Source organism: Melanotaenia boesemani, chromosome 5 (assembly GCF_017639745.1).
Source record: "Melanotaenia boesemani isolate fMelBoe1 chromosome 5, fMelBoe1.pri, whole genome shotgun sequence".
Taxonomy (NCBI): domain Eukaryota; kingdom Metazoa; phylum Chordata; class Actinopteri; order Atheriniformes; family Melanotaeniidae; genus Melanotaenia; species Melanotaenia boesemani.
The window spans coordinates 36,263,791-36,280,790 of record NC_055686.1 but is presented as its reverse complement, the minus strand read 5'-3'; the positions used below and the strand labels follow the sequence as shown (position 1 = coordinate 36,280,790).

At 38.3% G+C, this 17,000-nt stretch overlaps 1 protein-coding gene across 8 annotated transcripts in view; it reads left to right on the top strand.

The window, feature by feature from the left end:
* col4a6 (collagen, type IV, alpha 6) overlaps positions 1-17,000 on the top strand; it is a 202,156-nt gene that overhangs the window by 117,494 nt on the left and 67,662 nt on the right. The window contains exon 1 of one of the 8 annotated variants that reach the window (XM_041986708.1): positions 6,267-6,284. The exons of the other annotated variants lie outside the window; for them this stretch is intronic. The gene's annotated coding sequence lies outside the window, so the exon portion shown is untranslated. Of the gene's footprint in view, positions 1-6,266; positions 6,285-17,000 lie in introns of those variants that run through there. 8 annotated transcript variants of the gene reach the window in all.

Here is a 17,000-nt window from a genome sequence, read left to right as displayed (position 1 = left end):
TTGCAAATTCAAATTGAATTTTGCAACATGTTTTGCGGGGCAGACATGAAAACGAAAAAGCAATGTGCTTTACTTTTTCTCTTTAGTTGTGTCATAAAAAGAGCAGTTTTGAAGTCTGGGCTCCAGACTGCGACCAAATGGTCGCATTTTGCGACTAAAATGTGAGACAGTGAGAGTGAATTTTTCATCTACTCTACAATGGCGACCAATATATTTGCCGGTCTTTTTCTTGTAGTAATTATAATTGAATTTATTTTGTCGCTAACAAACTTCTGCTCCCCTCTTCAGCCCAGTAGTTCACAGTAACGTGCAAATTAGCTGCTGGTTTGCAGACTTAAAATAACTTCAATACGAGAAAAGAAGACGAACACCAACGAAGAAGACAACAGCCAGTTGGAGCAGGAGGAGGTGGGGGGGACAAACAATCACTGTGATTGATTGGTTTATGTGTGAAAAGAGGCGGGTCTTGGGGGAATTTATTATTCCTCAGTGTTGCCAACTTAGCGACTTTGTCGCTATATTTAGCGAGTTTTCAGGCCCTCTAGCGGCTTTTTTTTTGTTTTGTTTTTTTGTTGTATTTTTAAAAGCAATCTAGCGACTTTTTCTGTTATTATTGGAGACTGACGTGAATGAAGGTAGTTTACTCTTCTCAGTGAGGAGCGGTGCTGTGCAGACCCTCTCATACGTGGCTTGGTCTTCTCTCAGCAGCTCCCAGCTGTACTCAGAACAGACGACATTCACCTCTGTTTCATGACCAGGCTGAAAATGAAAGGTACAAAGCTGCTGCTGGATGATCCTGCGCTGGCTTACCATCATTATAATAATCACTATTAATGAAGAGTGTGGACAAAAATATTTAAAGAGTTAAGTGTTGTGACATGCTCCAGACTCCTAATTAAAAATCAAAATACACTTAAAAGAAACAGTACTAAAAAATAAAGAAAATATTAACAGAATTATTATTTTATTATTTTATTCTTTATTATTTATTTATTTATTTATCTTTTTTTGCTGTTCTAAACATTTTTAGGTTGTCTTTTATAAAGTTTTGCCTTTCCCACAACATCCCTCTTTATGGCGACATCCATTACAACTATGTGTATCAGGCTGATTATGCTAATTAGCGACTTCTAGTGACTTTTAGGACAGCCAATAGCTACTTTTCTTACTGAGGAATTGGGAACAGTGACTGGAGAGGAGCAGAGCCATCGATATACTCAGACTTGCGACATCCGTTGACTTCGCTGTAAGTGGTAAGTGAGTGGTCACGTGGATCATGGGGCCTCCAATAGATCCAAACAAACCCCGCGCTGCTAGACTCTACTACGGAACAGACAGCAGCGATCGGATTACTGAGGGTGGAAACTAAATTAAAAATTTTTGCTGCACATACACATTTGTCACTGAATGCATTATTATGTTAATGTTGATTTAAGTGGTGATCAAGTCATGTTTGAGAATAGATTAAATAAGTGTAACCAGCACAATAATTTCAGACATTTTTGGAGGTAAATATTCATCTCAACCCACAAGCTAGCATTTATTCAAGACCAGAAATGATGGTCCTCATTAGCCTCTATATTTCTTACTGCTAACCATCCTTATAATTTACTTTGTAAGGTTAAATGATTAGGTTGTTAGGGCTTACTTTCATCTATTAAAGCCAGCTGTGTGGTAGCATTTACTATCCCAGAAGTATGGACAGTACTTAAAAACACAATGCAGACAACACCGAAGATCCCCTTCAGGGAGGACTGTGTCTCTCAGCTGCATTTCAATGTTTTTTATTTAAAAGTCCAAATCTGCACTGTCTCTCTAACTGATGGATGTCAGTTTTCCTGCCTGCTGCTCCTGAATAAAGAATTTTTTACATGACAGTAATGGCTAAATTAGGTACAGAACATAAATGTAGAACAGCTGTTACATGAGCTAATATCAATGAGTATTACCAAATAAGTGAACAAGTATATGTGAAAAAGTAATGCAAGAGTAAAGAGGGAAGATAAAAGAGTGATAGTGAGTAACAGGTCAACCACTCTATGATTTTCTATTATATGTTATATATATAACATTTTACAGACAAGAAAACAGTCAATCATGGTGAACTGTGCAGCATTTAGATGCTCCAACCAGTCTGAGAGGCTTCCCAGTGTATGGATTTCCAAGGGACCCATAACAGAGGAAGAGGTGGCTTGTAACGGTCAGCAGGAATTTTAATATAGCTGCACGAATAAGCAACAATAAGAAACTGTGTAAGGTATGTTATGTCTACAGAGGTGACAGAACAATACCTTTTTATTAAGTTTTAATACATTTCCACTAACCTAAGTCATATTGAACAACAAATTCTATGAATCTATGAATAACAATGCACTTGATCAGTACACTGAAATAAATATGTGACCACACTTATTCAAACTAAACAAAAAAGCTGGGAGGTAATGGGGTAAAAGATCATAACATACAAAGGCAAGTTCCCGTCTGGTTTTAGGTCTTCTCACAGCACTGAAACTGAAACCTTCTTTGGGTGCAATGATGTATTTTTAGCTGCTGATTCTGGAGCCTCTGCTGTTTTAATTCTCCTCGATCTCACTGCTGCTTTTGACACGGTGGATCATGACATTTTATTAATGCGTCTGCAACAGTCTGTAGGAATTGACAGCATGGTAATCAAATGGTTTGAGTCCTATTTAAGAAATAGGAGTTTTTCAGTCCACCTTGGTCATTTCTCTTCTTCTGAGGCCCTTAACTATGGGGGTACCTCAAGGCTCCATCCCGGGCCCTATTATGGTCTCATTATATTTATTTCCTCTGGGGTCCATCTTTAAAAATATAATGTGTCATTTCACTGTTATGCAGATGACATCCAAATCTATCTGTCTTCTAAATCAGCAGAAGATTTTTGGGAAATGTGACCTGCTGACAGGATGCAGCAGTGTTATTGGCTCCCTGGACTCATTTACTAGTCCTTTTATTAAAAATCTTGGAATTTTGTTTGATTTTAACCTCAAATTTGACAGGCAGGTCAGTGCAGTAGTCCAGTCTGGTTTTTATCACTTGAGGCTTATCAGTAGAATCAAGCCTTACCTTCCCCGTGATGCCCTAGAAAGGGTCATTCACACTTTTATTTTCTATAGACTGAACTACTGCAACTCTCTTTATTCTGGGATTGACCAGTCTCTCCTCCGCTGTCTGCAGCGGATTCAGAACTCAGCTGCCCACTGATTTTTTTTTTTTTTTAACTTGTCCTGTCCAGCATCATAGCAAGCAAAATGATAATCTGGTTGCTGTATCGTGCTGAACAAATTTGCTCTGCCAAGGGGAGGCCTATGGGTAAGGCTCCTCTTGATAATGTGATTCATTAATTTATTTATTTACTTTGAATCAAGGAATCTATGTAATCTTGCTGGACCTGACCGGAGGGGACAGAAAAAGAAAATAGCAAAAAGAGCAAAAGGGAAAGAAGAAAGGAGACAAAAAGATCACAGACAGAAGGAAACGACCCTTCAATCCACACCATCACCAGACAACAAACTGTTACACCTGTACATGAACACACCAGAAAATTTCCTACAGCTTTTACAAAAGCAGAAACACACACACAGAATAAAAAACAAACAAAAAAAAAAAAAAAAAAAAAAAGCTGCCCACTTATTAACGGGGACCGAACGGTGGGAGCACATTACACCAGTACTCCGATCTCTTTACTGGCTGCCTGTGGCTTTTAGAATTTCTGCTATATAAGTGCTATATAAATAAAGATTGATTGATTGATTGATTGATTGATTGAAAGGCAAAATACATTTAAACAAAAACTTATCACATGGAACAGACATAATTAATTTATTGCAGGACGTCCGACAGAATGTACATGCATTTTCGTGACTTATAAGACTGATATTGCATCGACTTACCTCTGAAAACGAATGGAATGCATTGGCGATGGCCGCAGTCTGATCCAGTGTTTGGAACTATTGAACGTCTACAGTAACATGGAAGTGCGGCGCCATTTTTTGTACACGGGAGTCGATGAGAGTGTTGCGACTCTGAGTATATTGAGGGCTCTGGAGAGGAGTATCAGTCCCTGAAGCTGTCATACCATGCCCTATGGGGGATGGTGGTGACAAAGATGCCCTTCCGCTTCGACTACAAAGTGAATGTCAAATCAAATCAGCAAATCTGATTTGATTTGACAAGTTCTATGTCTACTTGTTTTGTATTAGTGCGGCCAGTAAGATGGGTTTTTTTTTGTCAACTGCAAAAAAAGAAAGTGATTATCACTAATACAGTGAAAATGAGAGGAAATGTGAATATTTGCTATAATAAGGTGCTATAATAAGGTGATTTCAGTGTGCGCCCCTAAATTTTCTACTTGCGCTCCTAAAAATTTAAATTAGGGTTCACTGTGCTCCTGGTAAAAAAAAAAGTTAGTCTGGAGCCCTGGAAGTTGAAAATAAAACACAGTTTGGATACTCTATTTTTAATTTTATTTACAAGTCAAATTATGCACCTATGACCTTGAAATGAAAAAGCCTTTCTGCTAATGCATTTTAATATTCAAATTTGACAATTCAAATTGAATTTTGGTACCTGTTTGCTGGGGCATGGTTGGAAAATTTAATCTTAAATGTCCTTTTCTTAATGATTTTAATTCAGTTACAAAATGAGCAGTCTAGGAGAAGAAATGAAAATGCAGTTTGTATTATTTATTATTCATTTTATTTATGAGTCAAAAAATGCAGCTATATTCTGAAAAAGAAAAAGCATTTCTGTTAATCCATTTTAATTTTAATCGCTTCCATAACGAATTAAATTATGTTTTGAAGCTTTAGTTGCTTTTTTGTGATTTGACATTAAATAAATTGTCTTAAATCAGCTTAAATCTCATATCAATCGATGGCTTGTTAATGAAATCAAATAAATTTCTAAGCGGACTTTATGTCACCAAACATTGAATTGTTATAAACTTCACAATATGATATCGTATCATGATCACACTGATATAGTATTCAGCTTGTAAAACAGCCACGCTGTTTACATGGATAAACATCACTCAAAAAGCAGGAGAAAAATCAATTTCATCATTTATATGTTGTTGATCTCAGTTGTACAATCCAAAAAGATTGAAATAAGATGGAAATAATTTAAATCATTTTAAGCAAATGCGATCTGAACTAGAATGATGGGCACTACAAAATGATACGAAAACCAACCATGATGCTTGTTAAAATATTCAACACACATAAAATTGCTTTCCCATTTATGAAAGGCTGGTCGTGCCTGCCAGGGTCTAGTTTGCCTCCAACACTGGTCCAGTCCATTGCTCCAGTTTGGATTAAAGTGGTTCTAGTGCTGGTTCAGGGCTGGTGCGAGAGTCAGCTGTAAGTTGATTCAAACTAAGAACTGGTTCGGTTTTCCATGCACGGAATCACTTTAAACATCACTTCCAATTCATTTTTGACAACCCCCGCTCTAACCTGATTTTCTGAACAGATTATAGTGTCTCTCTTGTTAAAGAGATTCTGAATCTCAAAGGGACTTCCTGGTTAAATAAAGGTATAAATAAAGTGTTTGACTTATTTTCCCAACAAACTATTGTCTTAATGTCTCCAGTCCAATTTCAAAAAACTGTTTTAGACAATTGGAAAACCAGGACTTTGGAAGAAATAACGTGCTGAAGAGAATGTAAATTTAGATGATGCCCATTGATCTGTCTAACTCGGGTGGGTAGAAGTTCATAACTATCCTTATAAAGCTGTTAAATTCTCACACAGTTATTAGGATCAGAATAACAAGAGAATGCAGATGAGACACTTACACAAGCATCCAGATTTTTGGCTTTTTATGCATCAATTTTGTTCATAACAGCCTTTGAGTTTTAAGCATATCCATTCATAAAATGCTTTATTCTATCACTTACTGAATACTTTCAAGTGGTCACTTCATATATTGGCATACATATGTACATATGTCCAATATGTCTTTTTTTCTATGAAGAACAGTCTTTTAATGACCCTTTAATTTCATCACAAAACAGCAGAGTGAGCAGGAAGCTAATGAAGAATACACCATGATAAATTTTTTTAACATACACCCTTACACTCACACACACAGGTATAGATTTTCACAGATAGTGCAAGAAGTAAAATGACCCTCAGATAAGCATGAATGACGACTTTGATCCTTGTCTCTCTGTCTTCTGTGTCCTAATCTTTCAGTACATCTCCAGCCTATCGGTTCCTTTTCCTTTCATGTGATTGTGAAGCTTATCTGGGCTTCGTTGAGTGAGTTTCATGAATATTTTTGTGAATTCTGAATGTACATGTTTGGTAATATCTGCATGTGTATATCTGACCTGTATGGTAATGTACCTTACAGTCGCACTAATGGACAGGACAGTCTTATCAGCAGCAGCCTGTCACCCAAGCATTCCCCTTCCCAACACTCACATTCATAAAAACACAGCCTTGGGCCCCCGTGTGGTATTTTATCTATCTCACTCCTTTTGGTGCAGGAGTGCCCGTTTAAAAATGGTGTGCGGGGGGCTTTGTTTAGGCTTCATCTTTAGCTCACTTGCATGCATGTACTAGTGAAGTGGAGATAGAGCAGCCATGTTCCTTCCCATTGTCCACAACAACCTGACAAACAAAACCTCGCTCGTCTTGCTGTTTGTGTTGAAATGATAGCTTTGAACTTCGGCATCTCCATATTCACACACACCCAACGGTTATAGGTGTCCCCAGCCCCCATCACCAAACACAACGTTAAGTCTTGCACAGGTCAAAGGTTACAGCCTACACAAAGCCACCGTAGACCAGGAGGTTAATAGCATCACGACCATAGACTCAGATTGACAGACAGAAAGGATCATTGTGTGTGTGTGTGTGTGTGTGTATGTGTGTGTGTGTGTGTGTGTGTATGGAGGCATTGAAAAGGCTTTAAGTTACTTTCAGACACTCTCTTTATCCTTTTCCTGTCTCTTCTTTCTCATTCTCCATCAACCTGCTTGGTCCAGTGGTGGTTTTAATGTTTTTCTTTTACTTGTAAGTAAACCTCACAAGTTCAGAAATACAAGTTAACATCACAAGAGCATCATCTTTCAGATTATAATGCTCTGTGCTGCCCTGACATATCTCCCTCAGGAACTTCTTTTAACCACAGTTGGAGTTTGTGGTTATGTAGTGACTGTTTGTTTCAGCAAGTAATACTGGGCTACATGGGTCTAATTTTTATCTTAAATAAAATCAAATCTGATGTTGTTTTATGTATGTGGGGAAATAATCGCTGTTGCAGGTTGAAGCTCAAGTCACTATTTGCTATTGGAAACAGCTTTATTGTTTACTATTGTTTTCCTTCAACAGATAGAATTTCTTGTGTCACAGATATGTTAAAGATTTCAAGGGGGGAATGTGTAGTTTAATGCAAGATATTTTAGATGGATTATACAATAAAATTCAGTTCAGCTTTATTTGCGTAGCACCAGTTCACAACAGTCTCTGGGCACTTTACAGACATAATCAGTTCAAGCCAATTCATTGTGATCCAATTAAAGCAAGTGTTGCACACTTGAACAAAGTGACTCCCAAGTGTGCATGAGTGTGAAAAACATTGCTTCTCTTTTATTTCTTCAACACAGAAACACAAGCATATTAGCTGTACACTGCAGGCTATTGGGGCTAAGCTGCCTAAGGTGCCTGAGTGAGTTTACTCATTCTTTTACATATCCTCCCAAACAATTACAGTTATTGATGTGAGTGTAATTGTTGTATACTAAATCTGAATGAACAAATAATCAAATTAAACACACTTTCAAGATAAACAATTAAACAACTTAAACACATTTTTAGAAAGGAGAGAAGTGAATGCCAAATGTTTACAGTCCACAGTCCACCACCCATCTCAGTATGCCCAACATTCCTGTGGGTCCCCCACACATTTATAATCAATGTGCTCATAAAAGCCAATTCACAAAAATTATTTCCCTTAAAAAGGAAATTGGTGGCCTCCATTAATCCAGGTAGTGTGTGACAGTGGATAAGAAATAAGTCCCTTTTAACAGGAAGGAAAATACTTAAAGGAGTTGGGTTAAAGAGGACAGGAAAGATGAGTCAACAGGGACTACAACCTGCTGAGAGAGAAGAGAAATACAAGACAATGATTCCACTACTGTCATACATGGAAAATCAGAATCAGAAATACTTTATTCAAGTATTTCTGATAAATAAAGAGCAGCGAGATCAAAATGGCTAAACCACCCCAAATGTAAGACTTATCAAAAAGGAAGGTTTGAAGGCTGATCTTAAAGGTGGGGAGGGTGTCTGCCTCCTGAGATCAAACTGGAAGATCAAAAGCAAATGTGTCTGAACTCAAAGAGAATTTCTATTTAAAGCAGTTGCCCTAAACCCATCTGACTTTTCTTTATTTGTGGTAAGCAACTTGGTGTCTCTGTAAGAAATGGCCTCTGTGCAATCCTTGTAAGTATAATGACATGAGCTTATGTAGAGGGACCAAAGGGTTGCAGGGCCCAAACTTAATGTGTTACCTGATTCTTAACCATTTTCTTTATGGCAGTGATGCAGCTGACCAGCTTTTACCATCAACAGGGGTTTGTTAGCTTTAAGCCGGTCAGAGTATTTGTTCTTTTAGTGCATAATTTATGGTGGAAGCATGTTATCTGGCGTTAGATAACACTTCTAAAATTAATCTAATAAAATCAGGTTTATTTATTCAGCACTAATTCACAACAAGTAAAAATTAGTAATGGAGATAATTTCAAGGCAGTTATCCTTATCCTAAACATGTGTTGGGGTGTTAAGGAACCCTCAAAACAGGGACAACAGTCAGCAGTCTTGAAGGGTGAAGCATCTCACATGAATGACAAAATCTCCACAGTCACTTTTTAGAGCTCTGAATTTTTCAGTGGCTTTTTGTCTTTTTTTCTTACAAACTTCTCACCAATGGCAGGATGGTTCACAGCAGGCATCACCACAGTTGCTTTCAACATTATCAGTCACTCATCCAGCCTGCCTGCCTCGCCTCAGCGGCCCCCTCGTCCCTGTCATAACATCACACGTCACAAATAATGATCCTACTGAAAGCACGTGTCCCTCACTTTTCTAAAGACAAACAACTATTTACAGCGCTTAATCCCCTGAAATTATTTCCATACTACATACATTGTGACTAACTAAACTTAAATACATAACAGAAAAGTAATAGTAACATTCACAGAAAACAAATTTATCAAAACCCCCTTTCACTTCCATCCCTCTCTACTCTGACTTTTTGGTTCAGCCTAATCAGGTGATTATTGAATAATCCCTAGCAGCTTGGGTCCTTAGGCTGCCCTCATTTGTGCAGTCCATGAAGCCACACCCAGCAGGACCTCAGAGAGAGGTGTTAGTGATTTTCCCCAAAAGAAAATCAATACAACTTAAAAAAATAAACAGTGTCACAATATGTAGAGCACATTCACCTTAATGAAGGGGCTATCCTTCCACACAGTCATACCATGTATGTGGGTGACAGTGGGGGGAGAACCAGACTCAGAGGCCAGCCATCTGCCCTGACTGGTTGTACACTATTAGGTCAAGATATAAATTGATTTAAGAGCAGCAACTCACCATTGTTGAATATATATTTTCCATTGGACCAGAAGCTGCGTAGAGGAACCACTACATGCATCTTGACACAGATAAAACAGCAAATGCTGGTTTTAGATAGAAATTTACAGTCTTACAGAAAATTGCTTCCATAGTTTCAGGAATTAAAGTTCTATTCTTGTTCATCCAATCTTAATTCCAGCCTCATCTGCTCAGATAATGTACAGAATAAATCCTGAAGTTAAGGAATCCAGTTTATCCTAACTGCTGCTTTCAGAGTACAAATTAAACCTGGGCGATCGAATGCCAAGCACACAAATGAAATGTACAAAACTGATCATTAGTGAGCATATAGTCTCTTGTGATATGAAGTCACAGTTGTTTTATCACATTTCCACACACTGAGATATTCTTTTCAGCAGCAGCTCGCTGCCCTGCGTGTTACTGAAGCTCAACCTCACCAAGATGCTGTTAAATGCTTGTTGCCTTTAAATGTTGTGCAGGATGTGCAGTTACGTTTGAAAGTGTTGAATATCTTATTTTTCAACTTTAAACTGTAAGTTTTAACTTAAAAATGAATTTAATTTCTATTCTGTTGTGATATGAAGGTATGAGGTATGCAATCAAAGGCTTCTCAGTCACTGTATGGGTGGGTGTCAGATTCATGACGTCTACCATGGGAGCCTCCACTGTGTTCTCTATCTTATGAAGGAATAAATATTTATATTTATTTACCCCAACCACACACACACACACACACACACACACAAACAAATGCAAACATTAGCAGCTGGGTATTAACAAACTGCTTATGGAGAGGAACACCTCAGCACTGGTTAACGTGACTGCATGTCCTCTCTTATAAGCAAAGAAAGCTGAAAACAGGGTTTTATCTCTGCAGTAAAATATGAAATATTTATATGTTATTTAGTTTATTTTTGTCTGTCTTTGTTGCCACAGGTGTCAAATTTAAAAAAAAAGAAACCCAACTGATGTCAGCATCTACGTATATAAAGTGCTGTTAATTTTATTTGAAAATAAATTAATTGTTTCTGTAAGAGTAGTAGTATATTTGTAGATTTTGGGTAGCAAAATGAAAGTAATGAAATAATTACTTTTCAAATTGTTGTGGCTGACAGTTGGCAGACGGCCTCTTCTTTGTTTTTTCACCCAGCGCCAAGGTATTAATTGTGAGTTCATAGTTGGCATCAAATGCAGCCAGAGGTCATAAAACAGTTTACAACAGGGCTACTCAATTCGGTCCTACGAGGGCCGCAATCCAGCAGGTTTTCCATGTATCCCGGCACCAACACACCTGAGCCAAATTAATGAGTCATTGTGTAGAACCTGATTGGCTGTTAGAGCCACCTAATTCGACTCAGGTGTGTTGGTGCAGGGATACATGGAAAACCTGCTGGATTGCGGCCCTTGTAGGACCGAATTGAGTAGCCCTGGTTTACAACATCGATGGAGAATGCAAAATGCTGCAAACACTTGTTAGGTTAAAAATACCTGACAAGAGAACCCTCTTTACATGGCAGTACATTTTTCAGTGAGGTTAAAGGTTTTCTTTAAATACTTTTTTTGGGGGCTATTTTAAATATGTCAGTGTCCCCTCAGTCACCGCTACTTGTTGTACTGGGATATATTTTTCATCGTTCTTTATCTCTTAACCTTCCTGCTACCCTACATCTGTTTTGTTTTTTAACTGATTTAGAGACTCCATCTTTACTGTTCTTTCCCAAAACATTCTGTAGCATGAACCATGACAGTCAAAAGGGTGATAGTATATCAAGCAAATGGTGTTTTAAAAGCATGTTTTTCATTTGCTTTTGTGTAATCTACTAAATAACTTGTAACTAACTAGTAATTGATTTTTGAGCCATTACCAGACGTCATTAACTGTCTTACTTTGGCAGCCACATCTGTATGTTGGTTTTAAAGGTTTACAGGGGTCTTACATGGTAATTACATGTTCTGTTTGCTCTCAGCAGTTGTCATCACCTTAAGCTAATTTTCAGGGTGGACACACAGGAGTCTAACATATCAATTAAACAATTTAGTTTCAAGTTTTCAGGGGATAAGTTGCTGTGCAGAGTTTATAAAAGATATATGTGCAGGATTTAATAAAGCTCATCTCTATGGAAAACTATGCCTTTAACAAAGAAATAATTTGTTCACGCTTTCTCATGGAAGTGCTTCCAAATTGAAAGAAAACATCTGTAGAAGCACTATAATTCGATTTCAGCCCAAACTTAGCCTTCTCTTGCTGTTACAATCTTCCTGTCCAACAGCTGAGAAAACACAGCCCCTTTGTGACATCATCACCGTGGGACCTTGCGCCCGGCTGACCACTAATGGGATTTTTATTGGGGGGGAAAGCACCTGGATAAAAAGAAAGAACAGGTTGTTTGTTTAATGGCAGCCATCTCCTCAACCAAATGAGTCTGAGGTGCAAAGGAGGGGTGGGAATCTGTCTGAGGAAAAAAAACATCCAGTCTGTGGAAGAAAGAAAGGAACACTTCTGGTATGTTAGTAGGTGTTAGAAAATGTATTGATCAGCTTGGCTTCATAAATATCAATTTCACTGAAATCAAATTTTCATCTACTTGCATTGAATAAAGTTTGACAGTAACCATGTTCATGTGACATGGTGATGGCACTTTGCAACTAGAGGTCACTGCTAAGAAAAGGACTTTGATGTCTTCCTTCCAGGTGTTCCCATGCATTTGGGAGGCCTTGTGGCAGCATTAAATCTGCAACAGTTAACATAATTATAAAGGCATGATTCTGACTTATTAATTTTGAGGATGTACTTTTTTATATATAGAAAACTAGATATATTTGAAATGTCAGACAGGTCTTACTTGCATTGTTATTTTACCTGTGATGTTTTACTATTTTATGTAGGGGTGTCAAATTATTGCGTTAATTGCGATCAATTAATTACAGTCGTATTTGGTTATGTTTTTTAATCGCGTTAATCTATTTTTAATCTCTAATTTTACTGTTACTGTATGCGAGTTGTGTTTTTTTTTTTTGTTTTGTTAATATATATATATATATATATAACGGGGGTTAAAAAAACAAAAACAAAGGTCAGTTACACCCTAAAGTGGACATTGATTGGCTGTTATTGCGTTTAGGCTTGTCTAAAATGCTGATAGGTTTGCGTCATAGTTGGGAGGACAAGGTCAGGAGTCGTTAGTGGGAGACGTGAAAATGGAGGAGCATGTAAGAGTTGTTGGTCCGATGAATGGGAAATTTACTTTTCAAAAATGTTCTGACGGCACCATTGATAAAGGTAGAGTGATATGCCTTCTTTGTAAGAAGGATTTTGCTTACCAACGAAGCAGCCCAAGTTTAGCCTACCACATCAACACAAAGCACCCTGTCGCAGTGCAGCCACAGCTAACGTTAGCAGCGAAGACGTTAGCAAGTTAGTTAGCCATAGCAAAGCTTTTCGCCAAACTAAACAGGAGAACACCCCGCATATAAGCAAGTCTGCGACCGACAAGCTGACTAATGTGCTTGCTAGGTGGATAGCAATGAACTGCAGGCTGATAAACATAGTGGAAGACGAGGGGTTAACAGAGGAGTTGCAAACTGCATCCAATGACCCATCATACAAGCCACCTTGCAGGACTACAGTGATGACCAAAATCATCAAGATGTACAACGGTGAAAAGAAAAACAAACTTGAGACTCATTTTGAATTAAAGATCTTTAAAATTATGAACCTGAAAAGACCTAAAAATCCACTGATTCCCTGTGAATGGCTTAATTTGTGTCAGCACACACCGATGGGAGGCTGAGGTGCTTTTATTAAGATGCTTAAAACATCTTTTATTTTTCACCAATGAGGCCCAGCTGGTAAATGAAAGGGTTATAATTTAATTGGCTTCCAAGACTGAAATAGGATTGCCCTTATCTTTGACAAGAAATACCAAAGTGTTTTATTGCTTAATTTACTAACTTTCTGGTGATGGTGCAAATAATAAGAAAGAGTACAGCAGCAACAAAATCACATCATCAGCATATTTAGATTTTATATCTGAAGAAAGGAATTGCAAAGGAATTCCCTGAATATATCAAGTGTACATAATTTTTCCCTCATTGATTTCATAAAATTAACTGCGCATGAGATTTAAGAGAATGTGAGTAAAATCCATCATCTAGGACAGGGGTGGCAACATCAGTCCTCGAGAACCACAATCCTGCAGGTCTTCCAAATTTCCCTGCTCCAGCACACCTGACTCAAATTAAATGGATCCAACAGCCTATAAGGATCTGCACAATGACTCATTAGTTTAAATCAGGTGTGTTGGAGCAGGGAAACTTGGAAAACCTGCAGGATTGTGGCTCTTGAGGACCGACGTTGGCCACCCCTGACCTAGGACATGAAGCCAAAAATATTAATGTTTTAGTACATTATCCATATTCCCTGGAGTTTTCTTATATAAAAAAGTGTGGTTGAGTACTTTTTAAGATAAGGTTATAGGTAATAGGGATAGGGATCTGTCAGTTTTACATAAAATACAAACAAACTAGGACACTGTTTTGGCCCTGTCATCGGTTGCTGTATTATTACTGAGCAAGACAAACGTGTGAAGTACAGAAAGGTGTTTGGGTTGGTAGTCTGATAATAGGAGAAAACAAATAACACAGCCTAAACATTCCCATTTACAGAGGTGTCAGTTCACCATTTTCACATTTTTCATGCTTAACAGCATCAGAAGTGCTGTTTTTTTGTCAAGGGCATTTGAGATTCTGTCGATTCATGTGTTTGCTTTTGATCCAAGCTGTCACTGGGTTATTGCACTACCCTGCTGATTAAACTTGTGCCCAAAGACCCAACATTCACCAGCCCCTCCCGCCACATTTCGCCCATCATTGTCCACAAGTGAGCATGCGGTGTGACAGCTAAAATCTTCCCCTTAGTACCCTCTGGCCCTCAGAACAATACATCTCGATAAAACCATCAGAGGGCCTGAGGGTGTGTGTTCATATTTGTATGCGTGTGCATTCATGAACAACGCACACACACATTGGTTTTCACATGCATGGTAGCCAGAATCTGTCTGTCCAAGCACAGTCCTCTATCAGGAAGTGAGGTAGGCCCAATGGGAGCAGTAAGTCCAAAGAGCTTAGTAGCCCAGAATAGGCTCCATTGTGCCCTTTGTGCTGGAAGGGATTTGGGCCTAGAAACTGACCAGTCTGCTGGAAGGTGATGAGGATGGCTAGTCTGGAAGAGTTGGGTGGAGACCTGGCATTGAAACACACAGACATGAGAACTGGCAAGGAAATAAGACAGTGTCCGGACTTGGAGAGATACCGGCAAGAGAATAGACTGATAGCATTTGTCTATGTGTGATTCTCAATACTTTTGACTTACACTGGAACTTATGAGTCAGCAGTTCTGATGAACTGTATTTATTGGCATAATGTGAATATTTGTTTTTGTCTTATACTGAACACGCCATGGCCCAGAAATTATTGTACCATTTAACTGTGAATTTGGCAGATTTTATTACAACTTACAACTTACTTATTACATATATTATAATTAGAAAAAATACATAGCACATGTAATGCCTTAATGCACAGCTACAATTATGTTCAAAGAATATGTGACCTCTTGTGGCAGAGAAAGTGACTGCATTTAAAATATCAAAATGGAGTCCAGAAAAGTAACAAAGAATGCATTTTAGGCCCATTACATGATCATGCATATTTTGATAACCTTAGATTTTTCTGAGCATTTACACTTTTATACAGATTTAAATGCAGTATTGGGCACTGAAACCAAACTTTTTGAAACGTCACCCAGGGTGACCATTTAAAATGTTTATGGAGTTGAATGGATATGTGTTGATCCTCACTTTTTGGCAACTGTGGACCAAGCAAACACTGGTGCTTACTTTGGTAACAGGATTTATTACATGCTTGCTTGGAAGCAATGCCAGAATATCAAGTACATAAAACAAACAGAACCTAAAACCAACATTGTCAAAATTGCTATTGCGTTTAACTGAACAGCTTTGACCATATACTGAGGGGTGAAAATTATTAGTGATCACCTGTCAGTGATATCAAAAAAGTTGCATACAAACTGTCTGTGTGTTAATGAACACAAAACAGCTGTATTATTTCTTAGGATCGGTTATTTGTGACTCATATAAGTTGAATTTCCCTCCTGTTGCCTGTAGGGGCGGTAGTTTAAAGGAACAAATTATCTATATGGTCATTTTTATTGGAACATTTGTTTGGAAGCAACTACGGCCAACACTGAATGGTAATACCTAGTAAAATAGTTAAGCACTTTACCTTTAAAAAAAAAAAAAAAAAAGACGATAGGGGGAAAGAGGTTAAAAAATAAAAAGAAACATGGCTCATGATTTATGATAATGTTACATATTTCAATGGTAACATCTGGGAGTCAAAACAAAACATAAAAACATCCATCCATCCCTATTCCATCACTTGTCCAAAGTCAGGTCGTGGAAGCAACAGGTTCATGAAAGAGACCCGACGTCCCTCTCCTCAGTGACACTTTCCAGTTGCTCCTGGAGGATTCCAGGGTATTGCAAGGCCAGAAAGGATATATAGTCCCTCTGTTGGGTCCTGGGTCTGCCCTGGTGTCTATGACCAGTAGGATAAGCCCAAATAACCTCCAAGGGTAGGCGACCAGATGGCATCATAATCAGATCCCCAAACTACCTCAGCTAACTCCTTTTGATATGGCTCTACACCAAGCTCCCTCCAGATGTGTGAGTTCCTTACCTGATGTTTCAAGCTAAGCCCAGCTATCTTCTGGAAAAAGTTTATTGGGGTTTATTTAGTGGGTGTCACTTGAATCTATGATCTCATTCTTTTGGTTATACCCAAATCTTGTGACCATAGGTGAGGGTATGAACAAATAAGAGCAGTTAATTGAGAGCTTTGCCTTTTGGCTCAGCACTTTCTTCACCACAACGGACTAGAGCAGCACCGTCATTACTGCCGTTGAGCCCTAATCGGTCTGTGTCAGACACGTGACCAAATGTGCCGAAATAAAGTATATTCATTAACATTACTTACACAATAAAAACAACAGCAACAACAAAAACTCTCCTACTTGCCTTAATGAAAATGCCGAGAGCAAACACACATGAAGGGAGATGGTGGTTGAAGTGATGTCCTTCCCTCATCGCTGCGACCCAGGCCTTCCAACGCCTCAATTACATCCTCAACCTGCTGTCCAAAGCCTCTTTTAAAAGTGGGAAACCAAACAAATCTAACGTTGTGGCCTACTTTTCTACCTTTTTTTTTAATCATGTGACTTATTATAGCAGTCTTTCACACAACACAAGACTCCCGTTTTATTAAAGATTATAACGCAGCAAAGACGATGAACAG